The 25,115-nt window shown below is 52.1% G+C and overlaps 1 protein-coding gene across 4 annotated transcripts in view; it reads left to right on the forward strand.

Annotated features, from left to right (window-relative positions):
* Positions 1-255: 255 nt before the first annotated feature.
* Positions 256-25,115, forward strand: part of SULF2 (sulfatase 2) — a 103,672-nt gene continuing 78,812 nt past the window's right edge. For 2 of the 4 annotated variants that reach the window (XM_081832614.1, XM_081832617.1), the window contains exon 1: positions 256-404. The gene's annotated coding sequence lies outside the window, so the exon portion shown is untranslated. Of the gene's footprint in view, positions 405-472; positions 610-985; positions 1,109-25,115 lie in introns of those variants that run through there. The other 2 variants (XM_081832616.1, XM_081832615.1) reach the window with 2 other exon arrangements.

A 25,115-nucleotide genomic window follows, 5' to 3' on the forward strand; every position in this document is an offset into this window, starting at 1 on the left:
TTTCAGCAAAGGCGGTCGGGTGTTTGCAGACCGGGGCGAGCCCTGTGAAAGCAGATAAAAGAAAGCATTTATTAACGTGTCATTACGAGGGGAGCGCCTGGCCGGGGCTGTCACACGCCCCGCGGAACACTGGCTCCTTCCAGCTCCGAGGGAGGAGAAAAAGCGGCAAAGAGGCAAGGATTCTCTTCGTTTCCAGCCAAGTGGACCTGATCAATGGTCCTCCACACTTTATTGCAGTATTTGATTTATTAGCGATGCCCCCCCGTCTGTGTGTTGCACACACACACATACACACACGCGCGCGCGGCTCTGGCTCGCGTCCCTCCCTCATTTCCAGCTCCTGGGCGAATCCCACAGCTGTTTCAACTCTCCGCCGAGGGCGAGCGGGAGCGAGTGTGTGTCGGGTGAGTGTGCGTCTGTGTCCCGGCGAGGGTGCGCGCTCGGCGCCGGGAGCGCGGCCAGTCGGGTCCCGAGGCGTCGGGAGGCCGAGAGCTGCCCGGACCCCCGCTCTCCGCCGCTGCCCCGTGCGGGGCCGGACTTCGGGGCCAGGGCCGTGCGCCGAGGGCCACAGGACCCGGCCGGCCCGGCCGCGCGTCCATCGAGTCGGAGGTACAGCGCTGGCGCGGGGCGGGGGGAGCGCGGGGAGGGCGCCGCGGCGGGTCCCCCCGGCCCCGGACCCCTCCGCCCGCGGCTCGGGGTCCGGCGCCCCCGCCACGGCGCGCGCTCGCCTTCCCCGCGCGGAGGCCGGCGGGCGGGGAGCGGGCCGCGCCGTGCCAAGGGGCTGGCTCGGGCAGCGCGGCCGGCCGGGCTGGGGCGATGTAAGAGCGGCCCGGGCGGGGCGCCGAGCCGGACTTTGGCGAGGGCGGGGCGCGGGGGCCGGGGGGCGGCGGCGGCGGCCGAGCCCGTGGGGGGGGGGGACGGAGAGGCGGGAGGAGGCGGAGGGAGGGGAGGAGGAGCGGCGGCGGCACTCGCCGGGGATGCGGCGGCGGCGGCGGCAGCAGCAGCAGCAGCAGCGGCGCGGAGTCCCCTGCGCCCCGCGGCCCGGCCGGGCTGCGGCAGAGGCGGCGGCGCCCCGCGCCGGGTGAGGCCGCCGGGGCCATGCGCGCTGGTGAGTGGGGCGCGCGGGGCCCGGGTGGGCGGGGCGGGGGGCCCCCCCAGCCGTCGCAGCGACGCCCAGGTGAGCGGGGGCCGGTCCCGACCGCCCGGCTCCGGCCCCAGCGGGGCGCGCGGAGGTGGGACCGGGCGGGCGGCTCCGGCGCCGGCCGGCCGCGGGGGTATGACCCGTTTGACCCCGCCGGCGGGCCGGGCGAGCGGGTGAGCACTTCCCACCGCGCCCCTGACCCGCGGAAGCCGCGCGGAGCGCTAGAGGACCCCGGGGGAGGCGCGCCCGGGCCCGCCGGCCGCGGGGGGATGGCCGCCTTGACCCCTTTGAGTTTAGACCCAACGGACCGGCTAGAAGCCAGACCACGTGGGGCTTGTCCAGGCAGGACACGGGAAAGCGGTGGACCGGATCTTCAGGGTGGCTGGGAACTCGCAGATACCGAAAGGGCAAATAGGATTGAAAAGACAAACTTCCTCCCAGGCCAGGTCAGACCTAGTTCTCATCGCCTTGTAGAGAGATGCTCCCCTCTGCGGGCTCCCGAGGGGTTCAGAAGTGTGACAGTGAGGCGATTTGTAGGAGTGCACTTTTCTTTCTTTTCTGGGTTGTTGTTTTTTTTAATTTAATTCTTTATAGTAGTTCATTCGTTCTAAAAGCATCTATGGAGCATGTCCTCGTGCCCGGTACCGCATTAGTTCCAGGGAAAGGCGATGATCGGTATCTAGTTCCTGAGCCAGAAGCCCGCTCGGTTCACTTTGAGAGCAGCCTCGTAAAGAGAGACGGTCTTACATAGGGAAAATGTAGAGACAGCCGCAAATCCTAGTTTTGCACAGTGACCTCGGTCCGCAATTTCCTACCTGCCCTAAGACTGAAGACCACGTCCCCTGCACACAGTAGGACAATCCTCATCCTTCTCTTCCTCCTTCCTGAAAGTTCTGCATCCTTCCCTGCCCCTCTCCTCTCTTTCCGGCAGCTTGTTTTAATCACTTTTTGAGTTAAAAGTCAATATTTAATTAACCAAGTAATTACATTCAGCTTACGGTTGAATCTGGGCATCTGCACATCTGTGCATGCTGAGATGCCCACCCTGGCCCCCTCCATCTGCCCCTGCCTCGGTCCCACAGCGCCACCCTCCCTTCCTTCGGGGAAGGGAAGGGGAGGCTGCTCTTGAGCCGGTTCTCTGGGGACAGAGTCGCGGGTAGGATGGGCTTTCCCTGGAGGACACTGGGGTCAGTCCCCAGGGCAGCAAGGGCCACTCTCCTCTCTTAGTTAATAGTGAAGGGGACTTCTTACTGCATCTCCGACACCCATCGCAGAACCACGGGAGGGTTTTAATTAAATTAAAGCCATTCATACATATGTAAAGAGGGTGGGGGGACAGACTGGAGACCACTCACCTTGTCAGAGAGGTTCTCCCAGCTTTACTTGTCCTCCGTCATGGAGGGGAGAACACTCATCAAAACAGCCCGCCCGGGGGTGTAAATTAGTGTTCTAAAAAGTAACTCGAAGGGCAACCATGGCAGGCTTGGCTGATGGCTCCTTGGACTTTTGCACATGAAGGATCTGCCTTCCTCGAGCCAAGTGTATGTACATAAATGCCCAGTGTTTTAACTGCCATGGCTGAGAGTCAATGTGGGTTTGGTGTTTGGGCTTTGCGTATAGTTTTGGGGTTTTTTTATTTGAATTTATGGCTTTTTAAAAAACCCTAATAACATGTTAAGTTTTCAAACTTAAGGGTTGAATAATGAGTTAATTGTAAAAAGCCTAGGCTTGGAGGAGGACGGTGTGGCTGTGTGGGAGAGTGTGTGTGTGTGTGCGCGTGCTCATGTGTGTTCATGAGCGCACACACACGCATGCGTGTGTCCCCTGCCCAACAGCTATGTTCAGCTGCCATCCACAGGACCTAGTTGAAGTATAGTTGCGCACCCTGACGCGTGTGCCTTTTGATTTGGGGATGACATTTCTCTCTTCCTTTCCCTGGATAGGTTTAATTTATCTGTTTGGTCATGCCTCAAGGGGCAGCTTCTGGTCTCCTAAGTTAGCCAGACTGGGAATATCACCCAACTCTGCCAAGTCTGTTCTTAGATTTAGTCCCCCAGAAAGAAAACAAAAGCCTTGTCCTCCAAGAGAGTATTAGAATTCCTGACCAGCTTGCAGTTCGAAGAAAGAGCTTAATCTAGACTTACGATGGTGGTGTTTTTATGAGCCAAACACTGATCTAACCCCTTGTACATAATAACTCGTTTAATCCGCACAAAAACCCTGTAAAATAGGTTCTGTGCTTCTCATCATGTTAAAGAAGAGTGAAGTGGAGGCACAGAGCAGATCATGACTTCCTGACAATTGGTCAGTGGGAGAGCCTGGATCTAAGAGGCCCTGAGGCTCCGGCGTCCACTCTGACCCACTGTGCTCTCCTCCCTCCATGACCTTGGTCTTTCTTCCAAACGTAGAAGAAGTACATGCTCAGTGGAAGAAAACACATTTAGATAATAAAAGTTGGAAAGACAGAAGCCCATCAATAATCCCACTTTCCTCCAAAAATCTCCAGTATTTGGGGGAATCTCAGATTTGTATTTGGTTTGCAAGGGGGTTTTACCCTAAGGAAAATGTGCAATTGCCTGGCCACGTTTCCTGCCCATCCCCCTGCAAGTACGCACACACTCTCCCCTACTCGGAATGCAAAGAGACAGATCAGATGTGGCTGATAGAAAAAAGCATGACGTGCTCGCTTCAGCAGCACATATACTAAAATTGGAAGAAAAAAGCATGACATCTGAGGTGAAGGTTTATGCCCACTGAAGGCACAATGGTGGAAGGGTTAAAATTCTCCTACAGGTGAGGCCCTCTTGTGGTTGGTGATGGAGTCACATTGGCCTGTCCCTGGAGAGGTGGCTCTGAGGTTCCCAGCTTTGTATCAGGCCTGGGCCCTGCGTGGCTGGGGGACATGGAAGGTGGGGCTCCTCAGAGCTGACCTGCAGGTGAGGGCCTCAGCCTTCCTTGTGATGAGCCCTGCCTGGGGAGTCTGCAATGCCCCTGATTGGATTCAAGGCACTACCTAATTGGAAAATCATTAGGATCATTATAATTAATTGGCATCCTGATAAATGGCATGATTACCTAATTGGGATGGTTGCTAGGGAACTAGGCCTCACTTGGAGCCGAAAGGGGAAGTGGCATTGGCCTGGCCGCAGTCGGGTGTTAGGGTTACACACCCAGCAGTGAAGGGGGGCGGTGGGGTGGGGAGGCAGGGCACAAGAGCAGTCTCCACCCACATCTGTTGGTGTTTACTGAGCAGCTGCTGTGTGCAAGTCGCAAATGGAATATCAGTTAGGGGTATTTTCAATTTTTTTTTTTTTTAAGATTTTATTTATTTGCAAGAGAGAGAATGAGAGACAGAGAGCATGAGAGGGAGGAGGGTCAGAGGGAGAAGCAGACTCCCCGCTGAGCAGGGAGCCCGATGCGGGACTCGATCCCGGGACTCCAGGATCATGACCTGAGCCGAAGGCAGTCGCTTAACCAACTGAGCCACCCAGGCGCCCCAGTTAGGGGTATTTTCATAAAAAGACTGTGAAGTAATCAGGATCCTTTCTCTTGTAAGCAACAGAAAGAGGAAAAAAATCTCAAACCAGCATAAGGAGAAAAGAAGGGACGTGTTGGCTTTTATAACCAAAAAACGCTCAGGTAACTCTAGCTTCAGGCACAGCTGGGTCAGGGCTCAGATGCTGTCATGAGTATCCGTTCCCCTGCATCTCTGTTCTTTCTTCCACGGGGCTGGTTTCCCTCTGGCTCCAGGGGGTGGGCAGGCCCTAGCTCCGTGGTTAGGGGAGCCAGACTGCCTGGCTACCTGCCCAGCTGTGTGATCTGGGGAGCATTAGTTAATCTCTCTGTGCCGCAGTGTTGTCATCCAGCAAATGACGATGATTGTAGCACTTATCTCCTGGTTTGTGGTAAAGGATGAAATGAGATCATCAATGTCAAGTGCTTAGCACGGCGTCTGAGCTCGGCAGGCCCTCAGTGAACACTGAGTGTTATCATAATTGAGGTGTCCGGGTTGACTGCTGAAGAGTGGTCCTCTTGTTGTCTCTGATTCAAGCCCAACAGGAAAGAACAAGCCTCTTTTCTGGAAATGCCCATCCTCGCCCCAGGCGTCCCTCTGATGGGACTGGTTTATGTCATGTGCTCACTCCAGACCAACACTGGCCAAGGAAATGAGTTGGCCACGCTCCCGGGCCCCACCCTGGAGCTAGGGACAGAGCGACTGAGCCCCCGAAGCCCTGGAGAGCACAAGTTGGGGGCATGCCAGTGAAAGGAAGCCTCATTGCTGGGGAGGCAAATAGCCAATACCTGTGACACAGGGGAACACTAATTTGGTCAGAGGGACCTGTCGTCATTTTAGTCAAGGTGGGGCACCATGGAAACAGCTGCTGGGTGAGCGGCGTCCCCTCCCTCTCCACTGGGGTCATCAGGCATTGGAGGCCTGACTTTTCTGCCTCAGTGTCTGAAAGATACAGCCCGGCCTTGTTTCTGTGTTTTCTGGCGGCCAGGGGCAGATGTTCTCTTTACATGAGAATCATCTGGAGGTATTTGTTTTAAAAATGCAAAGTCCAGACCCTGCTGAATCAAACTTCCAAGGAGGGCCCTGGGTGCTGCAGAGTGAACCACAGTACCACGTGCGTGTCCTACCTCGGCAGGGAGGCTTGGGAAAGGGGCCCCTGGAGTGTGCCTGTCTTGTCTTCCTGCCTAATGCAGGGGCTGTCGGGGGGGCAGGGGAAATGCTCCACGTGAGATTAGGGGTGTGAAGGTATTAGGAAACTGCCGTACAGAGCAAGAGAGCATTCCTCCTATTTGTCAGGGCACGCATGTTTATTGAGCAGCTACTGTGTGCCAGGCACTGGTTAGGCATTGGGATGAACAAGAGAGAACCCTGCAGATAATAATACACAAGCAAAGTCCACAAATAAGGCTCTTTCGGGAAGTGACAGGCTCTACAATGGAAAAAAAATAGCCTATGATGGAGAATGGCTGCGTGATGGGGGAGGGGCGGGGGGCGCGCTCTGGCAGGTGACAGGGGAGACCTCTCTGGGGATGTGACCTCTGAGCTGTGACCTAAATTTTAAGAATGGGCCAGCCTCAGAAAGATCTGAGGGAAGAGCATTCTGACTAGAGGGAACAGCCAGTGCAAAGGCTTGGAAGTGGAGAGGAGTGGCCTGAGACACCTGTTTAAAACACAGATAGAAACCTGGGGGTGGGGAGCGGCAGAAGATGAGGTCAGTGGTGAGAAATAATGGGCCATGGTGAGGACTTTAGATCTTGTTTCAAAGGAAATGGAAAACCATTGAGGAGTTTAAAGTCAGGGAACGATATGGTTTGTTTTAGGCAGATCTTCATGGCTAGCCTGTGAGGGATGCTCTTCGAGGGACAGGTGGGACAGGTGGGTGGGGGCTGATCCTGGCCTGGGTGGCAGTGCGATCGGTGGACACGGAGTGAAATGGTGAATCGGAGATCATTTTGGAGGCAGAGCCAGCAGAACTTTCTGGTGCGTTGCATGTTCAGAATGAAGGAAAGAACTGTGGCTTCTCAGCCAGGGGCAGTTTTGCCCCCCAGGGGACATTTAGCAATGTCTGGAGACACTTTGGGTTGTCACAACTGGGGAGAGGGTGCTAGAGGCATCTAGTGGGCGGAGACCGGGCATGCTGCTGAACATTCCCCAGTGCACACAACGGCCCCCACGACAAATACCATTGTGCCAGGGAACCAGGGGTGATCAGACAGCCTGTCAGGGCAGGGGAGGGGGGGGGTTGGAGATTCCTGAATGAGAAGACTAGGAGAGAGGTTTGGGGGTGGGGGGAATGTTGCCAATAGAATCAGTCATGGCAGTGCTGGGTTTGAGATGACCTGCGGGTCTGAGCGCTCAGTGGCTGCTGGATACACAAGTCTGGAGCTGGTTGGGGCTGGCCGCCTAAATTTGGGAGTCAGCAGAGCACCGATGTTATTTGAGGCCATGGGGCTGGACACAATCGTCTAGGGAAAATGTATTTTATTCTCTGGTATGGTCCCCTCCTCCCATCATGCCTGTTCTGCATCTATTTGATGAGTATTTTTAGCACACCCCACATGCTCCTGAGAAATTCCCAAAGGCCCAGGCTGAGCCTTCCCTTGTCCATCTCCTCATTGCTCAGTGATGAGCAGACCAAACTCAATATTCATGATGCTACAACAGATGCCCTTGGGAATTTAAGATCAGGTGGGATCTTGGGCCTCACAGGCAACATGATGCCTCCTTGGTAGAACACCTGTTGGCATGGTCTTCAGAGCTTCTCCTCCAGCCCAGACCCAGACTAAATGGAATTCTCTCTCACCAGAGACCACAGCCATTTTGAATTCTACACACTCCAAAACATACGTAGGTCTTGTAAGTGTGAGTTGATGGACAGGGCCTTCCCCCGGGATGACGAGCAGTACCCAAGATGTGTTTGGCCAGGTGGAAGCCAGATGTACTAGGTGAAGAATGCTGCCAATAGACTTTCTTCTTGGCTCCCAGGCAGGGCCCCATTCAGTGACTTGACCCACCTCAGCAGCCAGAAAAGAGGAGCTTTTCGAAAGAGAATGAAAAACGATCAGCTCCCAGAAGTTCAGGAGATGTTCATGCTCTGGTGAAAATCAGATCATCCAAAAGCTGCATTACTGGCCTGCTCTAGAGACAGACACTATCCACAGACCACTTTTCTGGATGTTTCAGAGAAGAGGAAATCCTACTACAGTTCTTAGTGTCCTAATCATTTGAATGTGATTCAAGATGTATTCACAGCAAGTAATGGAATTCCTGGCTGAGAGTGGTTTATGCAATAAAAACATTAGTTATCACTTAACAAGAGTCTGAGACGGGAGCCCTGGAGCCAGTTTGTTTGTACAATAATGTCTTCAGAGACCCAGGATCTTCCTGTCCTCAGATCCTCTGTCCTTGTCATGTCATTGGCCTTGCTGCTTCATGGTCTCAAGGTGGCTGCTGCAGCTCCAGACATTACATCTCCATACAAAGTGGAAACAAAGAGCAGGACTCCATGCTGTTTGTCTTTTAATCAGAGAGCAAACTCCTTCCAAGAACACCCTCATCCCAGCAGACTTTGCTTCCTGCCTCATTGTTGCAGGGTTGGGTTTTGTACTCAAGCCTAAGCCAAACACTGGCAAAGGGAAATGGGCTTTTCATTTGACTTAGCTCAGTGGTTCCCCAAATTAGCAGATCAGACACCCTCTTCTTAAAACAAATGTTTTTGCCAAGTTTACCTGAAATAAATTCATAGATAATATAACTTATCTGCACATTTCTTAATTGATCAAATACCCCGACTGTAATTTAAAGGAAAACCAAGAGGAAAGTGAGTTATAGGTAAACATATGTATGACAATATCTTAGACACACTACACTGGAAGACATAATGAAGCAGTCAGATGCCCGCACTAGTGTGGGATCCCATAAATCTGACCATTACAGACGCAGTGGGGTATGAACATGTGGTTTGGACAGCTCAAATACCACAAGTGCTATGGCCATAAACAATGTGATTTTCCCAGATAGTGAACAATTACCCCAAATTTCTACACAAAACAAACTACAGTCTTCCCTCAGTTTACTTAGTGGTTGCATTCCCAGAAAATTCAGTGTAGAGGAGAACCAGGCAAAACATCTTTTGTGTTTATATGTGAAATGGGGTTCATTTCTGAGGTCAGGTAACTATAAAAGCTGTTTCACCTACGTGAGTGTCTTGTGGGACATTGGAAAGTCGTGCTGGAAATGGGGCTGTTCTTCACTGTGTGGAGCGTTACAAATTATCCAGCATCCCTGTACCCCCACCAGATGCCAGAAACATCCCCCGGTCACTGTGACAAGCAAAAGAATCCTCACAAATTCCTGCAAACACCCCTTTGGGCTGATTTCACCCTTCTGAGAACAATGGGCTTAGACTAATGCTGGTTTATTGCCAAGACAAGGGTCCACCTCTTTAACAAAGTCGGGGTCCTGTAAACGGGGGAAGGTCCTTGGGGGGGCACCCACAGCTTCTGCCTCAGAGCTGTCCCCAGGCTCCTCTTCCTGCTCATTGCCCTCTTATTGACGTGTTCTTGGGTCCATCCGGGTGTGGCTTCCACCCAGGCAGGAGATGAAGAAGGTAGAGAAGACTGTACATAAGACACATCTCTGAGAATCGGTGTGTCCCAGTGGTTAAGAAGATGCACTCTAGAATCCGACCTCCTGATTCACATACCTGCTCTGCCCCTCTGAGCCTCAGATCCCTCTTCTGTAAAATGGAGATAATCCTAGTTAGCTTCCTTGCACCCTCCCCACTACTGGCACTCACAGTGAGACACGAGTACGTGAGTGGACGCATGAAAATTGCTTCCCAAAGTCAGGCGTCGTTGCTTATACTTATAGATCCTTTTTAGCTTTTTTTTTTTTTAATTGAGATATAATTGACCTATAACAATGTATTGGTTTTAGGTGTACAACACGATGATTTGATATGCGTACACTTTGTAAAATGATTACCACAGTATAGTTAATATCCATCATCACCCAGTTAAATGGTTTTTTCTCGTGATGAGAATTTTTAAGATCTGTTCTCTTAGCAACTTGCAAATACTCAACACAACCTCATGAGCCATGGTCACCACGCTGTACATTGTCCCCAGTTATAACTGAAAGTTTGCACCTGTTTGTCGACCACCTTCACCCATTTTGCTCACTCCTCACCCCCCACCTCTGGCCACCACCAGTCTCTTCTGTGTGTGAGTTCCGTGTTTTGTTTTGTTTCGAGATTCCACACCTAAGTGAGCTCATACAGTCTTTGTCTTTCTCTGTCCAACTTATTTCGCTAAGCATAATGCCTTCCGGGTCCATCCACGTGATCACAAATGGCAGGGTCTCCTTTCTCATGGCTGAGTGATAGACCAGACCATGATGTGTGTCTACACACCACCCCTTCTCTGTGTGCTCATCCCTCAGCGGACACCAACGCTGCTTCCGTGTCTGGGCCCGTCGCGAATAAGGCTGCAGCGGACAAGGGGGTGCAGGTATCTTTCCGAGATAGTGAGTTCATTTCCTTTGTGTAAATACTGGAAGTGAAATTGCTAGATCATAGGGTAGTTCTGTTTTTTGGTTTTGCGGGGAACTATCCACTGCTTTCTTTTTAGCTTCTCGAAGGGGTTCTACACCACCTCTCTCAACTGCCCTGCCCATAAGGAAGGCTGTGGTTCCCCCCTCCACCCCCCCGCCGCAGAGGAGGGAGTCCAGCTCGGACAGATGGCCACAAGTAGAAGAGGTAACTGGGCCTAGAGCTCGAGTCTGAGGCTTCCTGAGCTGATGGGCTCCGCCATGTCCCACTCCCCACCCTGACCCCCCCCCACCTGACTTTTGGGCCTCAGCCAGGCCAGCTCAGGAAGGGAGCAAACTTTGGGGACCAACCCTGTAGGGCTCTGAGCCCGTCCTGGAAGCCCAAGGTGGGCTTGTCACCACGTACTCAGGAGATGCTCATAAGCGGAGCACAAGTTCCTAGCCATCTCCAGGGCAGCTTGTAAAAATCCCAGCACCCAGGCCACTCCCCAGACCAATTAAATCAGTGCCCCGGGGGTAGGGCCAGGGCATCAGGATATTTTAGAGCTCCCAGGTGACTCCCGTGTACAGCTGAAGTTTCAGACTGCTAACACAGAAAGAGAAGGTGCTGGATGGGGTGCCTTCTGCTGGGCATTTCTGCAAATAGGTGGTGGCAGCTCCTGTAATAAAACCCTCCTTCCGGTGGCCTGTTGTGCCGATAGTAAAGTCCAGACCCCTGCCATAGGCTACCCTGTCCTGTGCTGCCTGGCCTCAGCCCCCAACTCACACCCCGCTCCTCCAAGCTTATTACACTGTCACACTGGCCACAGCAAAGCCTGTTCCAACCTCGGGGCCTTTGCACTTGCTGTCCCCTCTGCCTGGATATCACAAGTCTGGCTCCTTCTGATCCGTCAGGTCTCAGCTCAAACATCACATCCTTAGATAATACCTAGAATGACGCCTGCTTTATCACACTTACACTTACCACTCTCTGCAGTTATCTCAATGTGCTTATTTGTTGATTTGTTCTTTGTCTCTCTCCTCTCACTAAAAGCAAGCCCTGTGGCTAGAGGAAGCAGATCTGTCTCGTTCACCTCTGTATCCCTAGCACCCAGAACAGGGCCAGCACTCTGCGTGCTCAGGAGATATTTTTTGGATGAAGGAATCTGGGAAGGAGGCTTGAAGATGTACAGCTGGGTCTGAATCTAGTGTTTGGGGATCCTTGCTTGCAGGTGACTGCTCAAGGCAAAGGAGTCAAAACCAGTTTGTCATTTGCAGAAAGCAAAGGTGGGAGTGGGGAGGGTTGCTTTTGCACTCACCGGCCCCGAACTGGAGCTGGGGTTCATGCTGACATCGCTCAGAGAGGGGCGGCCATCGCCCTCAGGCCACAGCGGGGATGAGGAAGGGCTGTGGCAGAAGGCTCCGCTGGGGACATGAATGTTAATATGCGAGATCAGCGGCGTGACATTTCTGCAGGTGCCCTGGGAAATCTACTCTCCCCCCACCCATACGGGCCCCTCCTGAAAGGAGCTGTCACAGCTCAGAAGACCTGCCTCTCTCACCTCCTCTCCTGAACTCACGCTCCTGAAAGCTCACATTTCCGCACACCAGGCGGCGTTCTGAATGCCCACTCAGGTGAACACATGGTGACTTCGTGATGCTGGCCCTCTTCGTCTGTTCAGGCTGCTGTAACAGAAGACTAGACACTAGAAGGCTTATAAGCAACAGAAATTTCTCACCAAGGTCAAGGTGCCAGCAGATTCAGAGTCTGGTGAGAGACCACTTCCACAGTCACAGATGACACCTTCTCGTGTCCTCACATGACAGAGGGGCAAGGGAACTCTCTGGGGTCTAGTTTAGAAGGACACTAATGCCATTCGTGAGAGCTCCACCCTCCCAAAGACCCCACCTCCTAATACTATCCTATTGGGGATTAGGTTTCAACATAGGATTTTGGGGGAGACACACACATTCCATCTATAGCACAGAGACCTTCTAATCCCCATTTCACAGACAGGGAAAGTGGAGCACAAAGAAGTCTCTCCTTGTTCTGTCCTATTAGAGTAGGACGTCACAAGCTGTCTAAGCAGGGCCTATATTCAGCTCACAGAAATGTTTAACCTACATGCTGTTTTGAACATTTTTTCAAGTAAGTTGTCAGGTCTTTAAAAATTGTGAGATTTTCCTTTTAAAAATTAGAGTTTCCAGCTTGTGAAAAATAGGGAGACGTGGGCCATATTTGGCCACCCTGAGTTCCCATCCCCACTGACCGTGGGTTCTCCACTTTGCCACGGTACCCCCGCCGCCCCATTCCCTATTGTCTGAGGCTGCAATCAGGGTCACTTGCCATTGGTCATTGCACATGCCCTGCTGTTCTCATTGTGGAGCAGTACTTCTTTGTTCTTACGCCTCTGTCAAAAGTGTAGAATGAGAGCTGGAGAGAAGAGAGTGTGTGGGGTTTTCTTACACTGAGCCCATTTGAGCTCATTTGAGTCATTTATGTCACCTGCCTGGCCCACATGGTCCTTGGAGTTCATTCCTCCTCCACAACACTTTGTTCAGATCAAACAGCCACCATTTCTAGAGACCATGCATTGCAACTTTGTTTACAATAATAACAGAAGTCTAAGAGCTATTGGGTGCTTGTTGCCAAGCATTTCCTCATCACCACAAAGCTTTTGATCAAGGCCTATTATCATCTCCATTTTTGAAATTGAGGGAACTGAGGCACCATGTGCGGTGCTCCCACTGGAATAGGAGCTCCTTAAGCTTGTTCATCTTGGTACCTTCAGTGCTCAGCTCACTGGCTGTTTGAAACAATGATGGAAAAATGAGTGAATGAGTTCTCCTTTAAGTGTTCATCTGATTAAAGCCATTGGCCACTGGAGACCAAACATCTTGATCCATCATCAGTCATTTGTGACATTTCAGTTGGAGGAATGGGCTCGAATCAGTGTCATTCAAGGCTCTTTGGTTGTGTTTCTGCTTTGTAACAGATCGCCCCCAGCTCAGTGGCTTAAAGCAACAGTGTATTTGTAACAATTCTGTGGGTTGCTGGCTGGTTCTCTTGCTTCCTGTGATATCAGCTGGAAGGTCCACAGTGGCTCCACTCAAATGGCCAGCGGCTCGTGCTGGTCATCAGGTGGGAGTTCACTGGGGCCATCGGCTGAATCCTCCATCCTCCTCCCCATGGCCTCTTCCCACAGCTGCTTGCCCTTCCTCACAGTATGATGGTCTCGGGGTAGCCTGACTCCTAGAAACACAAAAATGAAAGCTGCCAGGCCTTCTAAGGCTTTAGCTTAGAAAGCTCTAGCCCCCCACCCCCAGCAGGAGTTGCTGGAGGAGGGGTTCCAATGGGACAAATGCACCCTGATTTTTCCTTCTGCTCTTGACATTCCTTTTAAGAGTCAAAAGCCCCGTAAGAGAGTCTAATTGACCAACTTTGGTCACATGATTACCACTAGGTCACATGGCAGGAGAGGGTGACACAAAGTACACCTGTTGATACCCGGTGAACCCCCCAGTGCAGTGAGACCACCAGCGGGAGAAGCTGATCCGAGCACAAGGAGCACCTCTAACCTATGGCTTTTCTCCCTGTGGCAGTCTTTCCAGCTGCTGATTAGACTGCACAGCATGTCAGGGTTGGAAATGGACCTGTCATGCGAAATTCTCTCCACTCGCGTCTCTAAATTTAGTGACTTATTTGGTAAAATTTGCTTCCGACTCCTTCCCCCACCGATGAGTACAAGCTTCTCAAATAATTGTAAACGCCGGGCCGTTTCCAAGGTGAGCTAATGAGAAGCTCATCTGCTAATCGCAGGGGCATATGATGGGTGAGGATGGCGCCCACGGCTGTGGATTGGGTGGAAAGGGAAGAAAGAATGAGAAGATTAATACCAGGGCCGCCAGAACAGATCTGTATCCCTTTATGTTCTTTTCGAAGGGAACTACATACAGTCTCTGGAACCATAAATACGTGTCCTGTGGGGGTCAACTGTACCAAGAGTGTGGGGTTAAAAAATAGGAGACTGGAATCCTCAGTCCCAGCTAAGATCTACAGTCTCAGTCTACACTGAGAGCCGGCCCACAATTAGGGATGAATAATGACTCTGTTCAGGTCCAACTTTATTGCTTTTGGCCAAAGGCCTTGTGCAGAAACAACTTTGTAACTTGCTCCCAGGGAAGCCTCTGTCCACAGCTGAGACAAAAGAACAAAGAACAGAGGTGGGAATTTGTGTCTGATTCCCATTTCCCCTAAACACCTCGCAAGAACAACAGGTGTGGCCTACGTGGAAGGTGTGGGCCAGGGGAAGGTGATGTCCAACCTCCTCTATGGCAGGCTCCCACTTCTGCTTCTGCCATACTGGTCTTTATTCTGTTCTTCAACCAAACTCAGTCCTACCTCAGGACCTTTGCACTTGCTTTTTCCCTTGGTTAGAAAGCACTTCCCCTACAACTAGCTTCTCACCACCTTCTGGTCTCACCTGAAACATCACCCCTTCCTAGGGGCCTCCCCTGATTTACTCTCTATCCTGGGTCCCTGACGATTTTCTTCAAAGCTCTTAAAACAACCTGAAATTCATCTCCCTTTATTATCTGTCTCCCCCACCAGGATGTCAGCTCCTTGAGGGCAGAGGCCTGACCTGCTCCATGTTCATGGCTGCTTCCCAACATCCTACGGAGCACCCGGCACACAGTAGGTGCTCAGGAAAGATCACATAGCTTTGAAGGGTTGCAAATAGGCCTATGGCCAAGCTCCAGAGGAGCTTTGCTCGGTGTGCTCAGTGTTTAAAATGTATTGAATGTCTTCACTTTAGAAATGACCTCTCCATTGTGGTCCAGTCCCCACCCCCCAACCTGTCCCCCTAAATCCAGACCACGTCCCTCATTTCTCCTGCCTAGCCCCTGCAGGCATCTGAGTTTGAGGCCCCACTTTAGACAAAGGCCACTACAGACAGGTGTCTCTCTCCAAAAGTAACCAAACAACATCCAGGCTTCTGAGCCTAAGCCGTGGGCCAGCCCACTGGGCTCTGGCCAACCCAGTCCCATTGACTGGATGAAGGCATGGTTTCCGGTGGGCAGGACCCAGTGGTCCTCCTCTTAGGGGCCACGTTTTAGGGGTCATGCCATAAATGACATGGAATTTCATGGTGTTCTCTTCTGAGTCATCAGGGAAGGAGTCCCTGTAACCCCTCCTTTGTGGTCTTCAAGGCGGCCTGCTCCCCTTGTAAGAAAAAGATCAGTGCCCTTGGCAAGCAAGAATCCAACTGCAGTGTCTTTGCATTTGTTTCTTTATGCTGCTATCCATTTACGGCAGGGCTTCTCCCCTGGGGGCGATTACATCCCCCAGGGGACATGAGGCAATATCTGGAGACATTTTTGCTATCCATGGCCGGGGGTGGGTGCTACTCACATGTCCCACGTAGGGAAGCCAGGGAGGCTGTAGACACCCTATAATGCACCCCCCCCCAAATCAAAGAATGGCCTGGCGCCCACCCCCGACAAGCCAGCCAGCTGCCCGGTGACACGGTGGCCTCCCTCCTGGATGGCTTCCATGGGCACAGTGGCCGTGGGCTCAGAGGGCCAAGGGGCGAGCCTCAGGAGTGTCATTCCCACCAAAGCAGGAGGGAAGTGAGGGCAGTTAGGGGCCAGTTCCCTGAAGCCTGGTCCCACACTTCACTTGGGGTTTTTGGGTTAGTTGGGGGTTTCCTTTCTACTTAAAAACGAGGAGGGAGAAGGTTGTTTTTTTTTTTTTTAAAGGGGAATTAATGATTTCCATGCTGATAAAACAGGAGAAGCTTCGTTCTCTGAAGTATGGGGGTGAGAGGCTTTCCACGTGCAGCGCAAGCTTTTCTCTTTGCCTCTTCTGCTCCCTTCAGAACCTTCTGGACCTGACACCACTGATTGAACCCCTTTGGGTATTATGAGACGGAGGCCTGGGGTCCAGGGAGCCTTCGGGTCACCCAGGGCTTCCTGAGGCTCAGGGATCTTTGAACTGAGCGTGGGCACAGACTCCAAAGCTTGCCAGATGCAGACACGGAATCTGACTCAGTTTAAGTTTCACTTCCTAGAAAGGGTGCTGTGTGCCCGAGAGAGGCCCATGGCTCCCCCCGCCGTGGTGCCCCGGCCTCTGGGACTTGGCAGGTTCCCCTGTGTTTCCAAGACGGCCTCAAGATAGCCAGCATGCTCGTCTCTGCCGTGACCTTGACACTCCTCTATGGAAAGGTGGGGTCCTGTCCCTCCTTCTGAATCTGGCCAGTCTTGTGAAACCAAGAGAATGTGGTGGGGGTGACACTGGGGGGACAGCAGAGAAGACCGAGTTCAGTTGGAAAAACTGAGGCAGCACTGCCCATCGCTGGGGCACCCACCTTCTGAGCCAGAAGCTGCCACATAAGAAATCAGAGCCCACCCTGAGGCCACCATGTGGGGAGGAAGGAGAGGCCCCCCTGAGGTCCTAGCCAATTGCCAGTAGCAGCCACCCAGTGAATCAAGTCCCCAGCCCTTCTGTCATTTCAGCTGTGGCCTCAGCCATTCTAAAGCAGAGACCAGCCAGCCATGCTGTCCCTGATCATGAGTCCCTGAGCATTAAAAAAAAAAAAAAAAAAAAAGATTTTATTCTCCTGCTAAGGTTGAAGGTCAATGGTTAGAAATAATCACTGGAGCACTGGCGTGTGCCAGTCTATCCTCCATTCATTCATTCATTCATTTATTCATTAACAATATCCAGAATCTCACATCTCGCCCCCTCACTGCCCCTGTCCTCGTCCAAGCACTGTCCAGGCAGCTGTCTCGCTGGCCTCCCTCAGTCCACCCTCACGCCCTGCAGTCTGTTCTCCACATGCAGCCAGAAGGATCCTGTTAAAATCTACATCCAATCTCAACACTCCCAGGCTGGAACCTTCCAGATCCTCCACTCACTGCAAGTATTAGCCTTCCCATCACTCAACTCCACTCCAGCTACACGTGCCCCCATTATGTGCCACAGACTCCCAGACACGCTCCTCCGCCAGGACATCTGCACTTCTTTTTCCCTAGGCCTGGAACACCGTTCCCCTAAGTATCTGCAAGGCATATTCCTTCACCTCCTTCAAGACTCTGCCCAACTGACCCCCCGCCATTTAAAGATGCAGCCATCCCCCACCAGCACTTCTGACCTCCCTCTCTTGCCTCACACCCTTAAGACTCATCACCTCAGGCCTATGATTTATTTGTGTCTGATTCATGAAAGATTGTTTATTTCTGGATCCCCAGCACATAGGATAGGACCTGTGCGTAGTAGGTGCTCAGTAAATATTTGTTGAGTAACTGGAAGAATTAGCACCCAGGCTGTGCCAGGGGCTGAGACTATTTAGAAAAGAGCCTAGGGCGCCTGAGTGGCTCTGTCGGTTGTGTCCAACTCTTGGTTTGGGCTCAGGTCATGGTCTCAGGGTCCTAGGATCGAGCCCACATCAGGCTCCCCACTCAGTGCAGAGTCTGCTTGAGGATTCTCTCTCTCTCTCCCCCCCGCCCCCGTCTGCCCCTCTCCCTGCTTGCAAGGGCTCTCTCTCTCAAATAAATAAATCTTTTTTAAAAATTCTTTTTTAAAAAAAAGAAAAGAGACAGCCCTACCCCTGCAGAGCTTCCAGGGAGAAAACAACCCCCACAAAATAAAGACCAGAATAGAAGAGTGCATAAAGAATCGCACGTGTTATGAGTGTTCTGAAGAGAACAAAATTTGGATGAGGCCAAGAGTAACAGGGAGGCTTGCTTCCAGGAGGGTGGCCAGGGAAGGCCCTCTCTCCACCTGTCAGACTCCACCCATCCCAAACTCCAGGGCTGTGCCCAGGAACAGTCTGTTTGGCTTGGCAGATGAGGAAACTGAGACCAAATTGGGACCAGAATTCATGACTCCCACGCCCACGTTCCTTCTGCTTTTCCACACCACCTTTTTCTTATCGGTTGACAAATAAGGATGAAGAAAGTTTGCTTACAGTAAGGCAGAGAGTTGGGCCCAGGCCCAGGCTGAGGGCTAGCAAGCCATGTTGTCAGGTCTGTCTACACAGAGGCAGGAGGTGGCTGGGAAGCCACCTGAGTCAACACTCTGTCTCCAGCTTGCTCTACCATTTGGGTTCCTTCGGTTGCAAGTGACAGAGAAAGCAACTTGGAGCGACCTAAGAAACAAAGAATTTGATTCATGTCCCTAAGGAGTCAACGTATGAGAAAGCTGACCTAAGAAGAAAGAAAACAACTCAAACTAGTCAAAAGAGAAAAAGGAATCTATTGGCGCCTGAAACAAAGAATCCAGATGTAAATCTTCCTCCTTCAGGTTTAGCTAGATCCAGGTCTCAAATGTTTCCAAACCCAAGTATGTACCATTTCTCAGCTCTGTTTTCTTCTGTGTGTTGGCTTCATTCCACCTCTACATGAGGCAAGATGGCATCAGGCTTCCCTTACCTTCATGGTGGAATGACGTGGAACCAGTTAGCCAGTTGGAAAGGGTAGGCATCTCCTCCTAGTTAGGTGAAGATGCCCAGATTACCCTGATTGGCCAATCACTGAGGAAGAGGGATTGGAAGGCTCTGATTGGCTCGGGTCTGGATCCCATGGTCTAGCCTTGGAGCTCTGCAGCTGCTGCCTAATTTGAACCTTATGGACCAAAGATCGGGGAGAAGATCCCCAGATGAAAACTGGATGCTGTTATAGAAAGTACGTTGGCCCAAACCCAACAAATAATGCTAGACAGCATGTATTGGGCACCTAACTGTATACAGTCCTGTTCTAAAGGCTTCACAGGCATTAAGCCATTTCCTCCTTACAACTCTTTAAGTGCTCTTAGTGGCCTCACTTTACAGTTGAAGACACTGAGGCCACAAGAGGGTAAGTTACTTGCCCAAGAACTAGTCCATAGCAGAACCAAGATTTGAATGCCAGCTGTCTGGCTCCAGATCCCATCGCCCCGCCTCCCTTCTCAGCCTGTTCCCTGCTGCATTTTAGTACATATCTATCTGCTTGGCTTTCTCCACTCTCTCTGTCAGCTCCATGAGACTAGAGATTTGTGTCTGGTTTTCACTGATCATGAAACAGTACTCGACCATAGATGCTCATATATTCGGGCATGTGAATCATATGGCCTCCCAAACACCCACTCACTTTACATACAAAACCTTGTGATGGTCAGCTTTCCAGCACCTTGAATATATCGTTTCTAAGCTTTCTTTGAGCTCTAACTATACTCCATGGTCCCGTCCTAAAAGTCCGCCAAGAAGTGAATCCTGTCACTTCTCACTTTTAGCTAAAGGTTTTTGACTCTAGCTTTTGATCTGTTGACTCCTTAGAACATCAGCTCCCTGGGGGCAGGGACTTTTTTTTTTTTTTCATTTCTTTATCTGCAGTGCCAAGAACTGTGCCTGGCACATAGTAGGTCTTTAAGGATTTCTTGTCAAATGAATAGTTATGCAAGCAATGGGGTTCCTAAGCCCTTCTCTTTATGCCCTAATTTCCTTTCCAGATCCTGAGCCCTTGTCTTGAAGGCTGATCTTTGCCTCCTCCCTTTGAAAAACCCTTCTCTTGTCTCGTGTCCTGCTCTGGAGAGCTGGCTTAGTTCCCTGCCTCCCGCCGGAATTCTAAGGCCAGGCACAGAGAGCCCCCAGATGCCCTGGCACCTTGGGAGGGAAGACAGGGAGAGTCTGTATCCATAGGTTACAGGAGCTCCTGTCCTTTCTTGACAGCCCTGGAGAGGAAGAGAGAAGGCTGGAAAAAACCTGTGACCAGGAAGAAGGGGAGACGCCAGGGGAGTGTAGGGTTTAACAGATGTGCTTGTGTCATCCCCTGTCTAGACAACTTCTGAGCTTGTGAGGTTCGGGACCACACATTTCCATCCCTCCCACTCAGCCTGCTATTTGCTTAGGCCGTTTCCCTTGCCAGAAGCACCCTGTCCGCCACCCTCTTCTTCAGAAAAACCCTGTGGATTCTTCAGAACTTTGTTCCTCTTAGGCTTCTTAAACTTTTAAGACCTCCTCCAGGCAGCCCTCTCTGACTGCCCCCCAGGCCAGCAGTTTCCCCCTTCTTCTTCCTGTTTGTGTGATACACTTAACCACAACTTCTTGTATCATTCCTTGGTTTCCAAATGAGAATAGGAGTCAAGACGGGGCTCTGGGGTCAGGACCTCTGGGTGCAAATCTCAGCTGTGAGGTCTGCTTGCTTTACCCACCCAGGGCCCTGCAGGAAACAGATGGTGCCCTCCAATAAAGGTGTGAGCAGAGTGTAGGAAAATGAATATACAGATCCCTGGGGCTGGGGACAATGGGGAGCATTTGCTGGAACCTGGAGAGGGCCACCCACAGGGGCTGTGACCCCCGGCAGAGCAATAGAGGGATGTGCTCAGTTCCCAGCACCTGGGCAGGAAGGACGCCTGGCAAGTGCCCGGGCCCCTCCTCCCACCTTCCCATCCCCTGGCGGTGTCCCCCCTCCCCCTCGGCCAAACCCCACCAGGAGCGAGAAAGCATGGAGCCCACTGATGTGGTCCACCCAAGTGAACCTCCCAGGGCGCAGGGAAGCACAGAGGATGGGGAGGAGGTGGGCCAAGGGACGATATTCCGCTCCTCCACCTCCAAACTGCCTGACCGTGGGCAAGTTCTCGAAAACTCTCCGTGCCTCAGCTTCCTCACCTGCAAGTAGAACGTCCAACTTCATAAGGATGTTGTAAGGGTGACGTGGGGAACGGGAAAAGTGCTGAGAAATGGGCAGGGCCTGTGATAAGTACCCCATAATTATCAGTTATTCTTCATCACTGTTCTTTAAGGGTGTTTACTGTACTGATCCCGGTGCTTCCTGTTGCTGAAGCAGCAAAGGCTACTTGTTTGAGCCTGTGACTAGCGACAAGGTTCAGCCCGGTGTCCCCACCATCCCCTCGGAGCCTCCCAATTGCTGGCAGGGACGGCTCTCCCACTCCCTGCACCCAGCCACTCATCCCACGGCTTCTTGCCGCTCTCTCCCATTGGCCAGGCCCGGGTCACATGTCTGCCTCTGGGCCAATCACTGGAGCTAGGGAGCCAGGAAGTGCTGATTGGCTCTACCTGGGTCACATGCTCCGCCCTACAGTCAGGCTGCCCCTACCTGACGCAGTAAGGGGGTGGCAGGGACCCCAACCACAGCTGGAGGTGTTTTTTCCAGCGGGGAGAAAATTCTTTGCTAAGACAGTAAATAGCTAAGGTGTCAGCTACGTGCCAAACACTGTTTCAGGCGTTGGGGATACAGGTGTGAAACAAAGCTGACAAAAATCCATGCCCTCAGGAAGCGGACACTCTAGTGAGAGTGGGTGGGGAGGGGGGACCCATAAAGAAAGAGGTAAAATACATAGTTTGTCAGGGGTGGGAAGGGAAGAGATTTCTACTAACCTACAAAGACAAAATGTAAGCAAAGACCCGAAGGAGGTGAGGAAAGGGCCTTGAAGATATCTGGACGAGGGCTCCAAGCAGCGGGAACAGCAAGTGCAAAGGCCCTGGGGTGGGGACATGCCTGGCATGTGCAAGGAACAGCACAGAGGCCATGTGGCCAGAGCCAAGTGGGCAAGGGGAAAAATGGAAAAGTGATGAGGTCCGAGAGGAGATGAGCAGACCGTGTAGGATCTCGTTGGCCCTTTGGAGGGTTTGGGGTTTTGTTCAGCATGAGATGGAAGCCCTTGAAGGCTTTTCAGTGGAAGGAGACAGGCTCTTTGGTTTTAACAGGATCTTCTGGCTACTTGATAGAAGGAGGAGGGGGTAGAAGCAGGGAAACCAGTTAGGAGGCTGTTAGGATCCAGGCAGGATTATCCTCCCACCTAACACTGTGCTTCGCACATAGTAGGCCCTAAATAAAAATTTATAAAGTAAATGAAGGAAGACATAAGTGGCCGAGCTGTCTGGACCACCTGGCCCCAGCACACGGGGCATCTCTCCACACCCTACAGTCCCCTTTCTCCCCTTCTCCCTGAGCACTCTTCCATATGGTCAGTGCCTTGTTCTGCCTCCGGCCACATCCTCCTCTCCCAGCCCCTCAGCTGCCCAATCATTCCCAAACTCCTCTTGGCTAATCTTGTTGGCAATTTGGGGATCCTCAGAGGAAGACTACCATCTGGGTCTTCCTGGACAGGCCTGGGTGAGGTCCCGGGAGCTTCCCCGAAGCTGTGGTCTGTGGGGCCGAGGGGTCATTGGTCCACCAGAGACTTGTTCCTCTGTGCAGATTAACAGATAAATCTAGAAGCAGGAGTGATGCTTCTGAACACTTGGGATACTAGACATTTCCAGAGCTGTCTTCCTCGACTGGCAAGCCTTTGCCAAGGTCTGTGAGAAGACACAGGACAAAGAGAGGGAGTCAGGTGGACCTTGCAGCAAGCTGGTGGGAATGAGACAAGGTGTCCGAGGGATAATCAGAACATCGGGCTGCTGGTGCTGTACAGATTCACCACATACTCTCCGTTTAACCACTTTGAATCTTTTTCCAAGGAGGAAAAAAAAATGGAGGCAGAATCCCATGTGTCATTTTTAATTGATTTCTTCAGCATCCAGAGAGGCTGGCACAAGGCCAGGGGAAGTCAGAGCTGGGGGAATTCATCAAAAATCGACCTACTGATGACGTGATCTGATGAAATAATTAGCCCCTGTTATTCACCAGTCTCCAGTCACAGAGCTTTGACTTCTATCCAGAGGGGTAGCATCCTGGCTGGTGGGTTATAGTTGCTGGGGAGCAGGGGGTGAAGGGGACTGTGGTTGGGGGGCTGCATGAGAAAACCAACATGGGTGCCAGGAACAGAGTCCAGTGATCACGTCTCCCAGCTCCACTCACCATCTGGCCCAGAGCTCCCAATGCAGGCTGCAGCTCCCAGCTCCATACCTCCCTCACAGGTCCAGAGCCCCAAAAGACCCTCAGAGGACACCTGGCCACCTGCTGCTCCATTTGACAAATGAGGAAGGAAACAGGTTGGGAGCCTCAGGAACTTGCCCAGCGGTCTGCTTCCAGGGGCTTCTGTTTGAGCAGTCTTGTCGAGCCAGACTGGGTTTGAACCCCATGCCTGCCACTTATTTAACCATGTAATAATGAGAAAAGTACTTTTAATTCTCTGTGCCTCAGCTTCCTCATCAATAAAATGGGTATAATTGGATGGGCGGAAATGCAGATTAAACGTAAAATGGACAGATCGGGGGCTGGAGCATTGCAAGCTCTCTGTTTCTGATAGAAGAGAGTTGTGGGGCATCCCTTGGAAAGTCTCTCGATGTTATTTTAGTGCTTGATGTCTATCTGAAGGCACATGAATGTGCGTTTCACACATGAAGGTGAGATGGTTGGTGCATCAGTTCAAGTGCAAAGCACAAAGCATCCTGATGTGTTTCCAGGGGCGGGTGGGACACAGACTGATAAACAACATGATTGGAGGACTACCCCATGATTTGGGGTAATTCAGGGACCGATTCGATGGTGGAACATGTCTCCTTTTCAACCCTCTCCCGGCCTCCCACTCCCGCCAGCAGAAAGTCTGGGACGGTGCTAATGCATTTTGACTCCTTTCAACACCTAGAAAGAGAGCAGGTACAGGTGGGAAAGCAGGTGGGCACAGAGCTCAGCTTAGAGCCTTAGGAAGGAACGAGAAGCTGTGAGACTGAGTAACAGTGTCTGCTTTCTTTCATTTTGTGTGAGTTAGTTTGATGGAGACGGGAATGCCAATTTTTCCTTTACCCTTGGATAGAAAGTTTGCTTTTCCAAAAACACGTATTTATGTTTTTATTTTTAAATAAGGCCATGTCACAGTGGAAGGGTTGTGCAGATAGACCAGCGATGGGGGCTGTGGCACCTGAATGGGGGTCGTTGGGAAAGGTGCGTTTAGGGGAGGGCACCCACGCTGAGCAGTCAAGGGGGAGCAGAGGTCAAACTGTCTCTGCCATTTCCTCCCCGGGGTGATCTCAGGCCCGTGATTAAGCCCCCGAGTTCTCAACTGTAAAATGGGGACAGCACTCATACCTGTGTGGGAGGTGGTCGGAGTGGAGGAGACTCTGCAAGCAGAGCACCCGTCACAACCCACCCACAACTACAGCGACCATCATCCAGGAATGGTTTACTCTGTGAATGATGTGTTCTGGGTCATTCCATGTGCCAGGCTGTGGTCTCAGCGCTCTGTATGAACCCGTTTCATCCTCCACACCCATTTTATAGATGAGGAAACTGAGGCACAGAGTTGCGTTATTTGCCTGGCGTCACCCAGCGAGTGAGTCCAAAGTCCATGTCTTAACCATCCACAGTGTGGCACAGAGCAGGTGCTCAAAACACAGTTGGTGCGGTGGATCTGGCTGTCGATAGGCCACAGGATGGAAGCTGGTGCTTGCCCTCAGGGCCTGTGAAAGTCACGGTTCCCAGGTCAGCGCTCCTGAGAACGTGATCACCCTCATCTCCCCTCCCTGCACAGATGTCCTGTTGGAGGCCCCTGGGGAGGGAAGCACTGCGTGGAGTCTGCTTCTGCTCCCAGCCTGCCCCCAAGAGTGTCGACTAAAGGCATTACTTCCAGGAGCAGTTTGGGGTAAGGGAGCAAACAAGGAATCTTGCAACCCCCGGAGGGAGCTAGGACGGGAGGAGAGTCATCGCTACCCGCAGGCTTGAAGGGGCAAGCAGAGGCTGAGAGGTGCCCCCAGGACTGGAGGAAAGCTAGAACAGTGGCCAGCCTAGAGAGACAAAGGCACTGGGGTGCCGCTGATGCAAGGCGGGGAGCAGAGTTGGAAAAACATGCTGATGTCCTGCCTCCCCCTGCGCAGCAGCCTCCCAGCAGAACTCCCACTGGCAAAACCGCAGGAAGCCAAAGATGGGGCAGGTGCAGTCTGCAGAGGCGAGACTGGCTTCCTGGGACACAGAGCAGAGTGGAAAATGGATCCGAGGGACAAAGAGCAGCCCACCCCGGGACCCTTCCTGGGGGAGGATGACAGGGGAAGG

This window comes from Leptonychotes weddellii, chromosome 10 (assembly GCF_054177405.1).
Source record: "Leptonychotes weddellii isolate Sample4059 chromosome 10, ASM5417740v2, whole genome shotgun sequence".
In the NCBI taxonomy this organism is placed as follows: Eukaryota; Metazoa; Chordata; class Mammalia; order Carnivora; family Phocidae; genus Leptonychotes; species Leptonychotes weddellii.